The 17,057-nt window shown below is 44.3% G+C and overlaps 1 protein-coding gene across 1 annotated transcript in view; it reads left to right on the forward strand.

Annotated features, from left to right (window-relative positions):
• The window catches only part of SHOC2 (SHOC2 leucine rich repeat scaffold protein), a 151,972-nt gene that overhangs the window by 98,175 nt on the left and 36,740 nt on the right, over positions 1-17,057 (forward strand). The window lies entirely within an intron of this gene.

A 17,057-nucleotide genomic window follows, 5' to 3' on the forward strand; every position in this document is an offset into this window, starting at 1 on the left:
GGGGGGGGGGATTTCCAGGTACCATGGACCTAAAACACTTGTGCTGTTTTCTATTTAGAGAATGAGCCTTGCTTGCTTTTGATTTGTACTTTTACAGGACAGGCTGTGTCACTTTTCATCTGTGTGAGAAAAAGTCAAATACTACCATCTCCTGGCTCAGTACTCTTGCTAAGACTGTTTTTAGATGAATCGGTCGGATCAATAAGGTTTACCAACAACTATGTAGGGTTCCATTAAAATGCAGCTGTGTCCAAGAGCAACACTCAAGGAGAAACCTGCTTAGTGACCATAACACTATTACATCCTATTAGATGGATGAACTTGCTGTCCCTGCACCCTCACTGCTCTAATCACCCATGGGGGCCAGAAGAATAAACCTTAAAGTAGAACTATTGGCAAAACTTTTTTTTTTTTTTTTTTGCTATCTGTGTCCCATTTTAGATTTTTCCCTTCATGTCCAATAGTCAAACAGGAAGTGAAAGGAAATCCCTGCAAATTAAGGTAATCCCTTGGGACCCCCAGGTCACCAGAACTAGTGCCCACATTGGACGATTTTTCCCTCTATTACTTTTCTGGGGACAACAAAAATTAGAGGTTGGGAGGGTGTTTAACAGACTGATTTCAGAGGAAATAGGCAGTGTCGTTCCACCCTAAAGAGGAATGCCAGCACCTGACCAATGAGGAAGTCGGGAACAGCCTTGGAGCATGGACAGTGTCAGGGAGCATTGCTAAAGCTTGCAAATGGCATCCTCCATGTATTCTCTCTCAGGTAAACTTGAGAGTACAGTGGGGGGACCCAAGCAGGATGGACTTGCCATGCTGTTAGGTGACTATCCCGATCTCTGTGAACGGCAAGAGAAAGGAAAAAGGTCAAGGGATCTACTCTACTTTTTTCCTGCCTTTAACAAATGGTAAAGTGCACTACTTCTTTAAAGAGTGTAGCTCATCTTTTTATTCGGCTAATGTAACCACAAATACTAATTTCTTGAAGATTATCATAAACAGTATTCATAATTATGTCTTTACCAGGCCTTTGTCTTAGGTTTGTTTCTCTAAGTTGGGATGCTTGTGAAAAACTTAGTGGTTGTAAACCTCTGACATGAAATATGAACAAAGCGTATCCCTCTATAGCAAAATTTCAAAACAAAGAGCCAGTTTAGTGTCCTTGAGACTTTTGGGGGTCCAGACTATGGCTATTGAAAGTAGAAAAGGTCTCGATGTCAGTAGGAACAAAAAACACGGCCCATCTTTGGTATCAGTGGATGAAATTGTGTGCCTGGGGCCAGATAAAAGCAAGCAAAGGGCCGCAGTTTAGGGACCACTGCTCTATAGTGTCTACTTGTCTCAGTCCAGTGCACAAAGTGCCATTTCTGGCTGCCTCATTCCTCTATCAACATGAATTGCTTCTAAAAAATTTCCTGACACCAAGAGAGAGAGGATTATATGGAAGGTAGCTCCAGCATGCAGCCTATGATTGACAGCAGCCTCCGCTCTGTTGCTGTGTGAAGGGGGTGTGCCCCTTCCCTCCAATCAGCTCTCTCCCTGAGCTCTGCAGAGTTTAACTGCACTTCCCGCCCCATTTTCGGGAAGCTTATATAAGTGGTCTAAGTTCGTGACCTAAACAGATGTAGAGAAGAATAACGGGTGCAACTTATGTAGAAGGATTTGTATCACCTGAGGCCCCTCACCTCAAAGGTTTACAACCACTTTAATACAGCATGTAATGTGCGGATGTCCTGAGGACTTAAGTGTTTTGTAACCAAAGTTACATAGCGATTCTAATCGAGTGTCCTGCAGGAAGCAAGATTAAAATGTAATTCTGCCTTTGAGTACGCTGTCAAGAATATACGAAGCTGAGAATTATTTCCATCTGCTTAAAGCCAATCTCCTGACGACAAATGTTACATTTTTTATTGTCATGGAAGATACTTACACAGTTTGAGTTAAACTGGAATTAAATAATTTTTTTTTTCTGTTCAGTTTTGGATAGAATGCAGAGGGGTTAGAACCCCAGGTTTCCACTGCTGTCTAAATGTCTATTCAGAATTATTTCCCCTCCTTTCCTAATTTTTGTAAAGCGAGGGGAAATCTCATCCTTTATCACCAGAGTAGGAGTCCCTTTCATGAGAAAAGACCTCACTTGCTCTTTCAGTGATGGCAGTCAATGGTGGGATTCCCTGGCACTGTATACGATGGTGGCATGTTTTTGGGACAGTTAATCTCCCCATCTCAGGGCAACACCAATAAATGCATAAAAGCTTTTAACTCTTCCTTACTCCATCTAATATTCGCAAAAAAAGTTTTGACTTAAGATGTATTGAAAGCAGAATATCAGCTTTTAAGAAAATGAAAAAAGACAGGCAAGCATGTGGAAAAAAAAAAGCTGTTTATGCTTTAATCCTTTCCTTCAATTTTGGTGCTGTCCCCCCACAAAAAGTTTTTTTGCCACTAGATGCCACCAGTTACTGAGGCTGACTGGCAGCCAGCATCATTCCACCCACTTCTTCTGAGTCAAGTATGTTATTGATCTGCCCCATAACGCAGCCCGGGGTCAGAGTATTAATGTATTGAACGCTGCCCACACATTACCATTTTATGCTGCAGTAAGGATCCGCAACTTTATATTTCAGGTGTTGCATGTTTTGTACTGGCAGGATAGCAAGAAGTAAGAGCCAACAGTAAAGGACATGATGACTAGGGATGAGCTCAGGACTGGTTCAGAAACCAGTCCAAACCCATCTGAGCTATCCCACCCAGAGGTGGTCAAAGCAGACAGCCAATCCTAGGTAGCAGAGGCATGCCCCACATCCCCACAAATACAATGGGCATGTAGCAGAGCAGGAATTGCCTTCACTGCCTATGATTGATTGTCTGCATTGACGGCTTCCTGGCAGAATAGCTCTGAAATGTTTTTCCATTGCAGCAACCGTTAGTATGTGTAAGTGTTTTGGCTATCAATCATTAAAGTGGTAGTAAACTGCAGTTGAAAGGAGAAAAAAAAAATTATTTGCAAGGCAATGTCATAATGTACTAGTATGCATCACATACTAACACATTATGAGAGCCTTGCCTCAAAACTAAGCCTTCCAATGCCATGTGTCACCGCTTAAAAGGGCTTCTATCTTCCCCCGTCTAACTTTTGGGGTTTGCAGCATCCGGCTACATGAGGGGCTGGGGGCGTGATGATGTCACTCCCGTGCATGCGTACGGGAACGCAGTTTAACGCATGGGACGGATCTTCAGAAGTCACTGGCTGCATGCACTTTGAATATCTCCTAAACAGTGCAAGTTCAGGAGATATTCAGGAGATATTCACAGTACGTACAGGTAAGACTTATAGGTTTACCAGTAGTTAGAAGTGGTATAACTGTTTACTACCACTTTAACTGCTTGCCGACCGCCGCACGACTATTTACATCGGCGGTCAGCCCCTCACAGGCAGAGCGACGTAGTACTACGTCGCTAGCCTGTGAGGGTCCAGGGAGGACGCCCCCCCCCCCCCCCCCCCCCCCCCCCCCCCCGCGCGTGTGACCGGCAGACCCAATGTCCGCCGGTCACTCGGCGTTCGTCGGTGCAGAGGGAGAAAGACAGGCAGCTGATGTAAATAAGCCGCCTGTCATTCTCCCCTGTGTAAGAACAGTGATCATACGGTTCTACTATGTAGGACCGTTGATCACTGTTCCTACACCTCAAGCCACAGCCAATCACAGTTAGAATCACGCCCCTAGGGACACACACCACCCCTCCCTCTCAAAAGTTAACCCCTTCACTGCCAGTGTAATTTTACAGTAACAGTGCATATGTATAGCACTGATTACTGTAGAAATGTCACTGGTAACCCCAAAAAGTGTCAAAAATGTCAGTCAAGGGTCCTATCTGTCCGCTGCAATGTCGCAGTACCGCAAAAAAAAAATAGCAGATCGCCGCCATTACGCGTTAAAAAAAAAAACAAAAATGACAAATCTTTCCCTTTGTTAGTAAACACGATAACTTTTGCGCAAACCTATCAAAATACGCTTTTTGCTATTTTTTTTTTTTTTTTTATTAACCAAATATATGTAGCATAAAACAAATTGGCCGAAAATGTTAAATTTTGATTTTTACATTTTTTTTTTTTTTGGGGAATTTCGTATTAAAAAGTGAAAAATATTGTTGTTTTTGCAAAATTGACGCTCTTTTTTGGTTTATAGCGCATGATCAAAAAATCGCACAGGTGATCAAATACCACCAAAATAAAGCTCTGTCTGTGGGAAAAAAAGGACGTTAAATTCGTTTAAGTACAGCATCGCATGACCGCGCAATTGTCCGTTAAAGTCACGCAGTGCCGAATCGCAAAATAGGCCCTGGTCAGAAAGGGGGTAAAATCTTCTGGGGCTTAAGTGGTTAAGACATCATCATACAGGTTATGTTGAGAAGAGACAAAAGGCATTAAAAAGCCCTCTGTATCAGTAAAGCCTTGTAAGAACAGGAGGTAATTGCGTGTCTCATTCCATCATAAATCCCAAGAACTAGAGGAGTATTCCTCATTTTAGAGCAGTGTGTGGAACCAAGCACATCCAGAACTGTTGGTGTATAGTGCTAATATAGCCTGATATTTTAGAGCTGCTTATTCCAAATTGCATACAGCAGTTTCAGGCTTTATCAGTGCAGTGTTCGAAAAGCATAGTTTTTTATGGAGTAGGACATCGGACCCAACGAGACAGACTATAACCACTTGGTTGTAGTGAGAAGAGACTCCATAGGGACAAATGGGGCCACCACATAAGCGGGCCCAGTGGGGACGTTTTAACTAAAGACACTTCACAAATTATTTTTCTTTGCGATTATGACGACAGTATATGTAATTGTGTGTAACTTCTCAATAAAACAACTTCTTGATTAAAAAAAAAGACACTTCACAAGCCAGGTAGAGCCACACAGTGAAGCTCGCTGGAATGGGAGAGAAAGGTAAGTATTTTGGTTTACTTTACATTTTACTTTACTTTCCCAAAGGGAAATTGGGAAATTGTTGCGACACAGCCACACTCCACAAAGAGAACACAAGATATCAACATTGAACTGAACAAGATACAAAGACACAACAATAATGGTATTAACACCCAAAAAAAAAAAATTTAGATAAAACTACTCTCTAAAAAAAAAAAAAAACACACCTTCAATTAAAATATAACATAGAATAAATAACAGAAAATAAAACTACCAAATGAAAATACACCACTTTCTTGAACATTGCCCCAAATAATTAACCATACCAACATACTATGAAAACCTAAAATCCTGATCAATCACCAGAATTAAATCTTCACATCCCTCCCTTACAGAGAAGAATTATATAATATGATGGTCACAGGCAAAAATGATTTCCTGTGATGCATCCTGCTGCTAACAATCTATCACTGTAGGTACTTCTCAGACTGACCAGCGTATTGTGGAGTGGGTGGGAGAAGTTGTCCAAGATTGAAGGTACTTTTGGACGAATTTTCTACTCTAATGCCTCATACACACGCATCGATTATTGGCCGGGAATTTTTGGCCAACGTCCGATCAGCCGTTTTTCGGCTTGTTAGTATGATGTTTCCGACAACCGACTCCGACTTTTCGGCCGAAAAAAATCTGGTGTGCATGCTATAAAATTTTTGTTGGCCGTCAACAGAACGGCCGATTGTTCGTCAGTACAGATTTCGGCAGACAAAAATCAGATGAGCAAGACTGGGCATGCTCAGAGAAGGAAAAAACACACGGAAAGTAAACCAGCACATGACATCACTTCTGAAGTTGGTTTTTGTTGGCCGAAAAAATTAGTGTGCAGTCTAGAGCAAATTTCAACCAACACAACAACACTGGACAAAAGTATGACGATCGGTCGGCCGATCATCGTTGCGTGTGTACGAGGCATAACACTGTTAAAGACTCCAATCCAACAACATAAATGGCCTTGCAAATCAGTTTGTTGAGTCTAATGGTGTTGGCCACCCTAAAGCCCCGTACACACGTACCGATCGTCGGCGAACGATCGGCCATCTTTTGTCCCCGGGCTGTCGGTGTCTGTTGAAAAGTGCAAAGACAGCACAAGAATTTTGTCCGCCGACTGCAGAAGTGATGTCATGTAATGGTTAACTTTCCCTGTGTTTTTTCTTTTCTGAGCATGCCCAGTCTTGCAAATCTTCGGTCTGTCGGCCGAATTCTGTACTGACTGGCGAACAATCGGCCGCTCTGGTGTCGGCATACAAAAATTTTAATGCTTGCATGACAGATTCTTGTCGGCAGAATGTGCGCTGACGGCTGTCGGAGGCATCATACTAACAAGCGTACAATCGGCAGATCGTTTGTCGGCCGACGCTTGTCTGCCGACGATCGGTACTTGTGTACGGGCCTTTAGTCTGCTTCCCTAGCATGCCACGGCTTACAGGAGAGCACTGGCCCACCACAGACTCCAAAAACATCTTCAGCATCTTCTGGCAGATGCTTAAAGACCTTAGCCTCCTCAAATAGTGGAGACGGCTCTAGCCCTTTCTATAGAGCACCTCAGTGTTCTTGCTCCAATCAAGCTTATTATCTATATGCACCCCCAGATAACTTGTCTGCTACATCCACACCCACTCCTCGGATTGGAATAGGGGTCACCGGTGCCTTCCTCGTTCTCAAATCCACAACCAGCTTCTTTGTCACATTTAGATACAGATGAGGATCCTCACACCATGTGACTGAGTTCTCCACCACAGTCCTATACGTGGTCTCTTCCCCATCCCTGATGTATCCCACTACTACAGAGTCATCAGAAATCTTCTGAAGATGGCAAGACTCTGGTAACTAAAATCAGTGGTATAGACCAGCTTTTCTCAATCTTTTTTTCAGTCAAGGCACCCTTTAAAATTATGCACAGCCTCGAGGCTCTCCATTCTAAAATGTAAAAGAAAATAATAGTTTTGCATAATGCATCTGCATTGACACATGTAGGACACCCAACATTAGAGCTGATTTATTTTATACACCTTTGCACACTGGTACTGGCTAGAGCTGCACGATTCTTGATAAAATGAGAATCACAAATATTTTACCTAAAATAAAGATTACGTTTCTGTCATCGATTCTTGGTGTAACATCTTTCACATTATACAAAAAAACTGGGCTAACTTAACTGTTTTTGTTTTTTTTATTCATCGGAGTGTATTTTTTTCCTATAAATTGCATTTGAAAGACCACTGCGCAAATACAGTGTGACATAAAATATTTCAATTTTATTCTCTAGGTTCTCTGCTAAACAAATATACAGTACAGACCAAAAGTTTGGACACACCTTCTCATTCAAAGAGTTTTCTTTATTTTCATGACTATGAAAATTGTAGATTCCCACTGAAGGCATCGAAACTATGAATTAACACATGTGGAATTATATACATAACAAAAAAGTGTGAAACAACTGAAAATATGTCATATTCTAGGTTCTTCAAAGTAGCCACCTTTTTTGCTTTGATTGCTGCTTTGCACACTCTTGGCATTCTCTTGATGAGCTTCAAGAGGTAGTCACCTGAAATGGTCTTCCAACAGTCTTGAAGGAGTTCCCAGAGATGCTTAGCACTTGTTGGCCCTTTTTGCCTTCACTCTGCGGTCCAGCTCACCCCAAACCATTTCATCCGACCAATAAAAAAAAGTGTTTTTAATACAAAAAAAAGTCAACCTTCAAATAATTATGTTCAGTTATGCACTCAATACTTGGTTGGGAATCCTTTTGCAGAAATGACTGCTTCAATGCGGCGTGGCATGGAGGCAATCAGCCTGTGGCACTGCTGAGGTGTTATGGAGGCCCAGGATGCTTCGATAGCGGCCTTGAGCTCATCCAGAGTGTTGGGTCTTGCGTCTCAACTTTCTCTTCACAACATCCCACAGATTCTCTATGGGGTTCAGGTCAGGAGAGTTGGCAGGCCAATTGAGCACAGTAATACCATGGTCAGTAAACCATTTACCAGTGGTTTTGGCACTGTGAGCAGGTGCCAGGTCGTGCTGAAAAATGAAATCTTCATCTCCATAAAGCTTTTCAGCAGATGGAAGCATGAAGTGCTCCAAAATCTCCTGATAGCTAGCTGCATTGACCCTGCCCTTGATAAAACACAGTGGACCAACACCAGCAGCTAACATGGCACCCCAGACCATCACTGACTGATGGTACTTGACACTGGACTTCAGGCATTTTGGCATTTCCCTCTTCCCAGTCTTCCTCCAGACTCTGGCACCTTGATTTCCGAATGACATGCAAAATTTGCTTTCATCCGAAAAAAAGTACTTTGGACCACTGAGCAACAGTCCAGTGCTGCTTCTCTGTAGCCCAGGTCAGGTGCTTTTTCCGCTGTTTCTGGTTCAAAAGTGGCTTGACCTGGGGAATGCGGCACCTGTAGCCCATTTCCTGCACACGCCTGTACACGGTGGCTCTAGATGTTTCTACTCCAGACTCAGTCCACTGCTTCCGCAGGTCCCCCAAGGTCTGGAATCGGTCCTTCTCCACAATCTTCCTCAGGGTCCGGTCACCTCTTCCCGTTGTGCAGCGTTTTTCTGCCACACTTTTTCCTTCCCACAGACTTCCCACTGAGGTGCCTTGATACAGCACTCTGGGAACAGCCTATTCGTTCAGAAATTTCTTTCTGTGTCTTAACCTCTTGCTTGAGGGTGTCAATGATGGCCTTCTGGACAACAGTCAGGTCGGCAGTCTTACCCATGATTGCGGTTTTGAGTAATGAACCAGGCTGGGAGTTTTTAAAAGCCTCAGGAATCTTTTGCAGGTGTTTAGAGTTAGTTGATTCAGATGATTAGGTTAATAGCTCGTTTAGAGAACCTTTTCATGATTATGCTAATTTTTTGAGATAGGAATTTTGGTTTTTCATGAGCTGTATGCCAAAATCATCAATATTAAAACAATAAAAGGCTTGCACTACTTCAGTTGTGTGTAATGAATCTAAAATATATGAAAGTCTAATGTTTATCAGTACATTACAGAAAAGAATGAACTTTATCACAATATGCTAATTTTTTTGAGAGGGACCTGTGTGTGTGTGTGTGTGTGTGTGTGTGTGTGTGTGTGTGTGTGTGTGTGTGTGTGTGTATGTATGTATGTGTATATATATATATATATATATATATATATATATATATATATATATATATATGTATATATATAATATGAGTTTTAGGGGTTCTGAGTAATTTTCTAGCCCAAAAAAAAATTATTTTAACTTGCAAGCCACAAATGTCAGAAATAGGCTTGGTCCTTAAAGCGGAGTTCTGGGCACAGAAGTCATTTTTCAATAAACATACCCCCGGGACAGTCAGGGCTAGCACATTCCACAATGGCTAGCCTCTGATCTGTCCCGGTTCGCACTTACCTTTTAGAAGAAATACTTACTTATAAAATTTCTTCCACAGCATTTCCATCTCTCTTGTGGGCAGCTGAAGCCGGCGCGGTCCTCTTCTGCGTCTTCTTCCGCGTCTTTTTCTCCCAGAATGCACCTGCACCGGCCCCTCTCGTCACTTCCGGTGCGGCGCTGCATTCCTCCACAGCTTCTGGGCATGCCCAGAAGCTGTTTAGCAGGGGAATGCGGCGTCGCCCGGAAGTGACGAGCGGGGCCGGTGCCGTCGCATTGATTCCTGGGAGCGATGACGTTCAGCTCCCAGGAATCATCGCGAGACAGGAAGTGACGGGTGAGCCGCGGCGCTGAGGGAGGAAGTACTCTGAGGTGAGTATTTACGATCTTCAACTACAAGGTGAGTAAACAAAAAAAAAAAAAACTATCCAATTCCTTTTCAGGTGATGTCTAACTAGCGGAGGGGCACAAAAAAAAAATATCGATTTTTGTGCCTGGAACTCCGCTTTAAGTGGTTAATTGCTGTCTGTGTCTCCGTAATGGTGGCACTGGACACTTTGATTTGATTTGTTTATCCAATCGTCCTGCAAACAAGAAAAGCCATAATTTCCCTTCAAATCAATTTAGACACCATTTTGATTGGATTCGTGCAAACTGAGTTGTTTGGCCAGGGCAGAAAATTAATAATTTTGCACTGAAATACTTCATGAATAGTTGTCTTTCTATTGATCAGAATATGAGATTGTATGGTGAAAACACACAATAACTTACAATCGTTCCAAAAATGACAATCGTTGCCAAAAATGACAATCATATTTTATCTGTTGCTTGGAATCCATTTCTTTTTGTGTGGCATATTCATCATATCGGTTGTCCACTTTTAAATAAATTATTCCTATTGATCGGAAAAGAAATCTATAATTTATCAGTTTGTATGGCAACCAGTAGGAAAATTCATTCTTTGTCATGTTTCTTGTCATCACCGAAAGTGAAGGTAAAGGAAAATCCCACGTTTTGGGTTGTCCCCAGAACAAGAATAGAGGGAAAATCATATAGCGGGGACACTAGTTCAGTGACCACCACAAAATTCCCTCACTTTGGAAGGATTTCCTCTGTTTCTGTTTCGGATGTAGGACAGGAAGTAAAGTCAAATCTCCCCAATGGGACACAGATGGCAAAAAGAAACTGACAGGGGTTACAAATGCCCCTTTACTCTATCCCAGAAGGAAAAAAGCTTTGCCTTTAGTTCTAATTGAATGTGATTTAATTAGGGTTTACTATTTTAGACTGGGCTCACACATGTTGAATTGTATGTATGTTTTTATCTGGGAATAAAAGTATTTGTTCAGCTTTTCAGGTGCGTTTTTTGATGCAGTTCTGATGCGAATCTGCAAGGCTCAGGACCTGATTTTGTATCACAACTGCAATTTTCAGTTCTGGCCAATATATGATAAAGGGTGTCAACTTCTGTAGTAGGAGCACAATACATGCTAAAATGAATTCTGAACATAGAACTCAATAGGATTGGTTTGCTAAAGGCAAATAGCCTGTGCAGTTTGCAAAGTGCAGTTGCTCCAGAGCTTAGTAAATGAGGTAAGGCTTCATTTTGCAAAGAACAACCAATCCTATGCAAGGACATAAAAAAAAACGCATGCGGTTCAAAAGGCATCCAATTCACATATATGTGAATCGAGCCCTAATGATTCAGAGAGAGGAGAATGGTTCTCTTCTAAGCTGTGTTTTTTTTTTTTTTTTTTTAAATGTATTCTACACAAGTGTGCCAACGATACTTTGCATTACAGGCATGTAGCATTTACTACTGTATTCTGTGAGATGTCACAGTGACCCCAGCTTCCTCTTGTGACCTGCAGGCCTTGCATTTGGGTGCTGGGAGTGACAACACAGTTGTGGTTTCGACACTCTGTGCACTGTCACTTCCCAGCATTTTTGGTTAAACGTGAGACCTGCAATCTCGCAGAGTACCTCGGCTTAAACCTTCTTCTTTTTTTCTTTTCCCATGTGGGTGGCAGCAGTTGCTGTCACTCTGCATGTTAGGTTATACCTGTATATCGGGGGTATTGAATTGAATTTACAGAGGTCCGATCACTAAAAATTTTTTTCCAGCAGGGGTCTGAATGGCGAGTTTGTGCGATTTACTCTGGTCCTTCACATCACACAGCCCCCCCTCCTCTTGTATCACAATCCTACCCCCTACATCCTCAGTCCCCCTGCATATCCCAATCCCCTGTTCACAGCAGTGTCTCCTGTCATCCCGCCGTCCTGTCATCCTGTCACAACAGTGTCCTTGGGGGCCCCCCCCCCTTCAAATCATCCCGCCACAGCGGTGTGCTCTGCCACCTCTTCACATGATCCCACCACCGAGGTGTCCTCAGCCCCCCTGCACATGATCCCACCAGAGCTGTTTCCTCTGCCCCTTTTTACATTATTCCGCCGCAGCGTTATCCTCTGCCCCTCCCCCCATCACATCATCCCTCCACAGCGGTGTCCTCTGCCCCCTCTTTCACTTCATCCCACCACAGGGGTTTCCTCTGCCCCCCTCTGCCACAGAGGTGTCCTCTGCGCCCTCCTTTCACACCACTCCCCCACAGCAATGTCCTCTGCGCCCTCCTTTCACACCACTCCCCCACAGCGGAGTCCTCTGCCCCCTCCTTTCACACCACTCCCCTACAGCAGTGTCCTCTGCGCCCTCCTTTCACACCACTCCCACACAGCGGAGTCCTCTGCGCCCTCCTTTCACACCACTCCCCCACAGCGGAGTCCTCTGCGCCCTCCTTTCACACCACTCCCCCACAGCGGAGACCTCTGTGCCCTCCTTTCACACCACTCCCCCACAGCGGAGACCTCTGTGCCCTCCTTTCACACCACTCCACCACAGCAGTGTCCTCTGCGCCCTCCTTTCACACCACTCCCCCCACAGCGGAGTCCTCTGCGCCCTCCTTTCACACCACTCCCCCCACAGCGGAGTCCTCTGCGCCCTCCTTTCACACCACTCCCCCACAGCGGAGTCCTCTGCGCCCTCCTTTCACACCACTCCCCCACAGCGGAGTCCTCTGCACCCTCCTTTCACACCACTCCCCCACAGCGGAGTCCTCTGCACCCTCCTTTCACACCACTCCCCCATAGCAGTGTCCTCTGCGCCCTCCTTTCACACCACTCCACCACAGCAGTGTCCTCTGCGCCCTCCTTTCACACCACTCCCCCCACAGCAGTGTCCTTCGCCCTCCTTTCACTCCACTCCCCCCTCAGCGGAGTCCTCTGCGCCCTCCTTTCACACCACTCCCCCACAGCAGTGTCCTCCGCCCTCCTTTCACACCACTCCCCCACAGCAGTGTCCTCTGCACCCTCCTTTCACACCACTCCCCCACAGCAGTGTCCTCTGCACCCTCCTTTCACACCACTCCCCCACAGCAGTGTCCTCCGCCCTCCTTTCACATCACTCCCCCACAGCAGTGTCCTCTGCACCCTCCTTTCACACCACTCCCCCACAGCAGTGTCCTCCGCCCTCCTTTCACACCACTCCACCACAGCAGTGTCCTCTGCGCCCTCCTTTCACACCACTCCACCACAGCAGTGTCCTCCGCCCTCCTTTCACACCACTCCACCACAGCGTGGTCCTCTGCCCCCCTTCACACCACTCCCCCACCCATAGTAGTAAAGGCTCTATCTGACTTGCTGCAGCATCTAATGCACAATGTGAGAAGCTCGCGGTGCAGTAAAATCAGTAAGAGATTTCAGTACAGGAGAGGAGCCTCTCCTATATCATCTTTAAGAGCCCCAGTAGTCTTTCCTTTTGTTATATCCCGCTTTCTGTTCCTGTTTGTGGTTTCGGCTAGTTTGTATTTGTTGTTCTGTCTACGAGGGACATTTACTAAACTCCATTGTGAGCTATTTTATCTGCAGTTGAAATCCTTTTTGATGCAAAAAAAAAAAAAACAAGTGTCAAAGGTGTTTTCGATCACTGGACCTTCATTTTGGATTATTACCCTCTCTAACACAAGAATACACGATCTGCGGTGACCTGCATTGGATAAACAAGGGTCATTGCTAAGGCACATTAAAAACAATTGTTTTCTATGTTCCCCATTCACACCACAATGCTGGTGTGATGTGCAGTATCGAAATAAGTAGCATTACTGCATTTTTCCATGCCGCATGCCTGCACAGCAGCGCAATACACCGCACTGCCAGGCAGAGGCATTCATGAAGTGTCACTTCAAATAAAGTAAAAAAAAAAGAGAAAAACAGTAAAAGTAATTTTGTTGAAATGTCAGACACCATCCTGCTCTGTAAATGTTTTTTATTTTTGCAGTATAGTGTTAATCTATGGTAATATAAGTGTTATCTACTGTGTTGGTTTTCATTTCAATAAAGAAATGAGGGGAGGGAACTTTCCTTATGAAAATGTTACTTGGTGCCCCCCCCCCCCATCATTTTCTCATTGCACGTTTTTATTAAAGCTGAGTTCTAGGCCAATATAAGGCTGCATTCACATGTCAGCGTATTGATCGCGGGCAGAATCGCCACGATTCTGCCCGCGATCCGGAAATCATTGCAAATCGCGGAACGCCTGTGCGTTGCCCGTGATTTGCAATAGCACCCCAAACGCTGTGCGATGTTGCCGCGATTTCCGCCTGCCGAATCGCGGTAACATCGCGCAAAAAAAATAATCACAGGACGCATTACGCCCAAAAAAGTACAAGAGCTTCTTTGGAGCGTAATGCGTCCCGCGATTTTCTTTGCGCAATGTTACTGGGATTCAGCAGGCGGAAATCGCGGCAACATCGCACAGCATTTGGGGTGCTATTGCAAATCACGGGCAACGCACAAGTGTCCTGCAATTTGCAATGATTTCCGGATCGCGGGTGGAATCGCGGCAATTCTGCCCGCGATCAATACGCTGACATGTAAAAAACAGATTATTGCAGCTCCATACTCATTATTTCATCATTACATATATTTTTTTAAATGCAAACCGTGTACCTGTATTTGACCTGGAATCAGCTTTCTGTGGTCCCTTTACAGCAGGGCTGGATTGTGAGAGGGACAAGCAGCACAAGGAGCCAATTGTTCTTAACCACATGCCGACTGTAATACAAATATGTATACGTTGCGGTTTGCAAGTGGTTTACCGGGATTATGGCTGAAAATATTAGCCATACGCGCGGTATGATTTTTTTGCAGCCAGTGGCTGGCTTTCTTATGAAAACGTCCTGAGCGGCTCATGAGTCGCTGGACTGCTTTCTGAAGCGGCGGGCGGGGACGCCACACCCCCGGCTGCTCGCTGTTGTTTCTCGGGCTTACCGTTTCCGCTTTGCCTGCGAAACGATCCGACAGTGTGGCCGGCTGCTCCCTTAGGTGACTCTATGGCCTTGGAGGACTGTAGTGACGTCATGACATCCCTTCCAGTCCAGGCTGGAAGTTTTTTTTTTTTGCTTTTAAAGGTAAAGAAGAGACTTGGGGTCTTCTTGAGATCTCTCCATAAAGAGGACCTGTCATCTCTTATTTCTATTACAAAGGATGTTTGCATTCCTTGTAATTGTAAAAAAAGTGTAAAAGACTAAAAATACAAAAGTAAAATAAGAAAAAAAATAAAAGGGCTTCCATCCCTCCGTGCTCTTGCGCAGAAGCGAATGCATACGTAGGTCCCGCACACATATGTAAACGGTGTTTAAACGCGAACTCTGAACAGCCAACCTGTAAAGGCATTTAACCACTTGCCGACTGCTCACAGTATATTTAATGCGGCAGTCAGCCCCTCACAGGCAGAGTGACGTAGATCTACGTCGCTAGCCTGTGAGGGTCTAGGGAGCGAGCGCCCCCGGAGGCGCGCTCCCGCGTGGTCTCGGACCCCCCCTGCGCGTGTAATCGCTGCAGAGGGAGAAAGTCAGGCGGCTAGTGTAAACAAACCGCCTGTCATTCTCCCCTGTGTATGAATGGTGATCACAGGGTTCTATTTAGGACCGTTGATCACTGTTTCTACAGCTCAAGCCACAGCCAATCACATTTAGAATCACGCCCTTAGGGACACACACAGCCCCTCCCTCTCAAATAAAGTTAACCCCTTAAATACCAGTGTCATTTTGCAGTAACAGTGCATATGTATAGCACTGATTACTGCAATAATGTCACTGGTAACCCCAAAAGTGTCAATGTCAGTCAGGGGTCCGATCTGTCCGCCGCAATGTCACAGTACTGCAAAAAAAATCGCAGATCGCCGCCATTACGCGTTAAAAAAAAAAACCAACAAAAATGACAATCTTCCCCTTTGTTAGTAAACGCGATAACTTTTGCGCAAACCAATCAAAATACGCTTTTTGCGATTTTTTTTTTTTTTTTTTTTTTTTTTTTTTTTTTTTTTTTTTTTTACCAAACATATGTAGCATAAAACAAATTGACCGGAAATGTTTAAAATTTTGATTTTTACATTTTTTTTTTGGGGGGGGGGGGGGGGGGGAGTTTCATAATAAATGTGAAAAATATTGCTATTTTTGCAAAATTGACACTCTTTTTTTGTTTATAGCGCATGATCAAAAAATCGCACAGGTGATCAAATACCACCAAAAGAAAGCTCTGTTTGTGGGGGAAAGAAAGGACGTCAAATTAGTTTGGGTACAGCGTCGTACGACCGCGCAATTGTCCGTTAAATTCACGCAGTGCCGAATCGCAAAATAGGCCCTGGTCAGGAAGGGGGTAAAATCTTCCGGGGCTTAAGTGGCTAAAACCTCCCCTATGGAGATTTGCGTGTGCAATTTTAAAGTAGAACATGTTGGGTATCTATTTACTTGGCATAACCTCTTAAACATTTTACAAAAAATTGGGGTATATATTATGTTGTGTGTTTTTTTTTATTTTTATTTTTTTTATTTATTTTTTTATCAAAAAAATTGTGTTTTTAAAAAACCGCTGCACAAATAGTCTAACATAAAAAATTGCAACTAACGCAATTTTATTCCCTAGGGTCTCTGCTACAAAAAAACGTAATGTTTGGGGGTTCCAAGTCCTTTTCTAGCAAGAAATACTGTTTTTTTTTTTTTTTTTTTTTTTTTTTTTTTTTTTTTTTTACTTTTAACAGTGTCAGAAAAGCCTGGTCGGCAAGCGGTTAAAATTAAATTTGTATTGTTTGAAGATCTATTTGTATATACCCAGCTTAAGGCTCCGTTCACATGTGAGCGTATGGATCGCGGGCAGAACCGCCGCGGTTCCGCCCGTGATCCGGAGATTTATTGCAAATCGCGGGACGCCTAGCGTTGCCCGTTGATTTGCAATAGCCCCCCAAACGCCGCGCGATGTTGCCGCGATTTCCGCCTGCCGAATCGCGGCAACATCGCGCAAACAAAATCGCGGGACGCAATACGCTCCAAAGAAGTACAAGAGCTTCTTTGGACCGTATTGAGTCCCGGGATTTTGTTTGTGCGATGTTGCCGCGATTCGGCAGGCGGAAATCGCGGCAACATCGCTCGGCGTTTCGGGGGCTATTGCAAATCAACGGGCAACGCTAGGCGTCCCGCGATTTGCAATAATCTCCGGATCGCGGGCGGAACCGCGGCGGTTCTGCCCACGATCCAAACGCTGACATGTGAATGCAGCCTTAGGAGACCGGGACAAAATATTGTCACCCTATGACAGGAACATGAACCTTCATGGCAGGATCACCTGGTATTCGTTCCAGAAAAACACAATAAA

Source organism: Pelophylax lessonae (genome assembly GCF_965119305.1).
Source record: "Pelophylax lessonae genome assembly, chromosome: 9".
Lineage (NCBI taxonomy): Eukaryota > Metazoa > Chordata > Amphibia > Anura > Ranidae > Pelophylax > Pelophylax lessonae.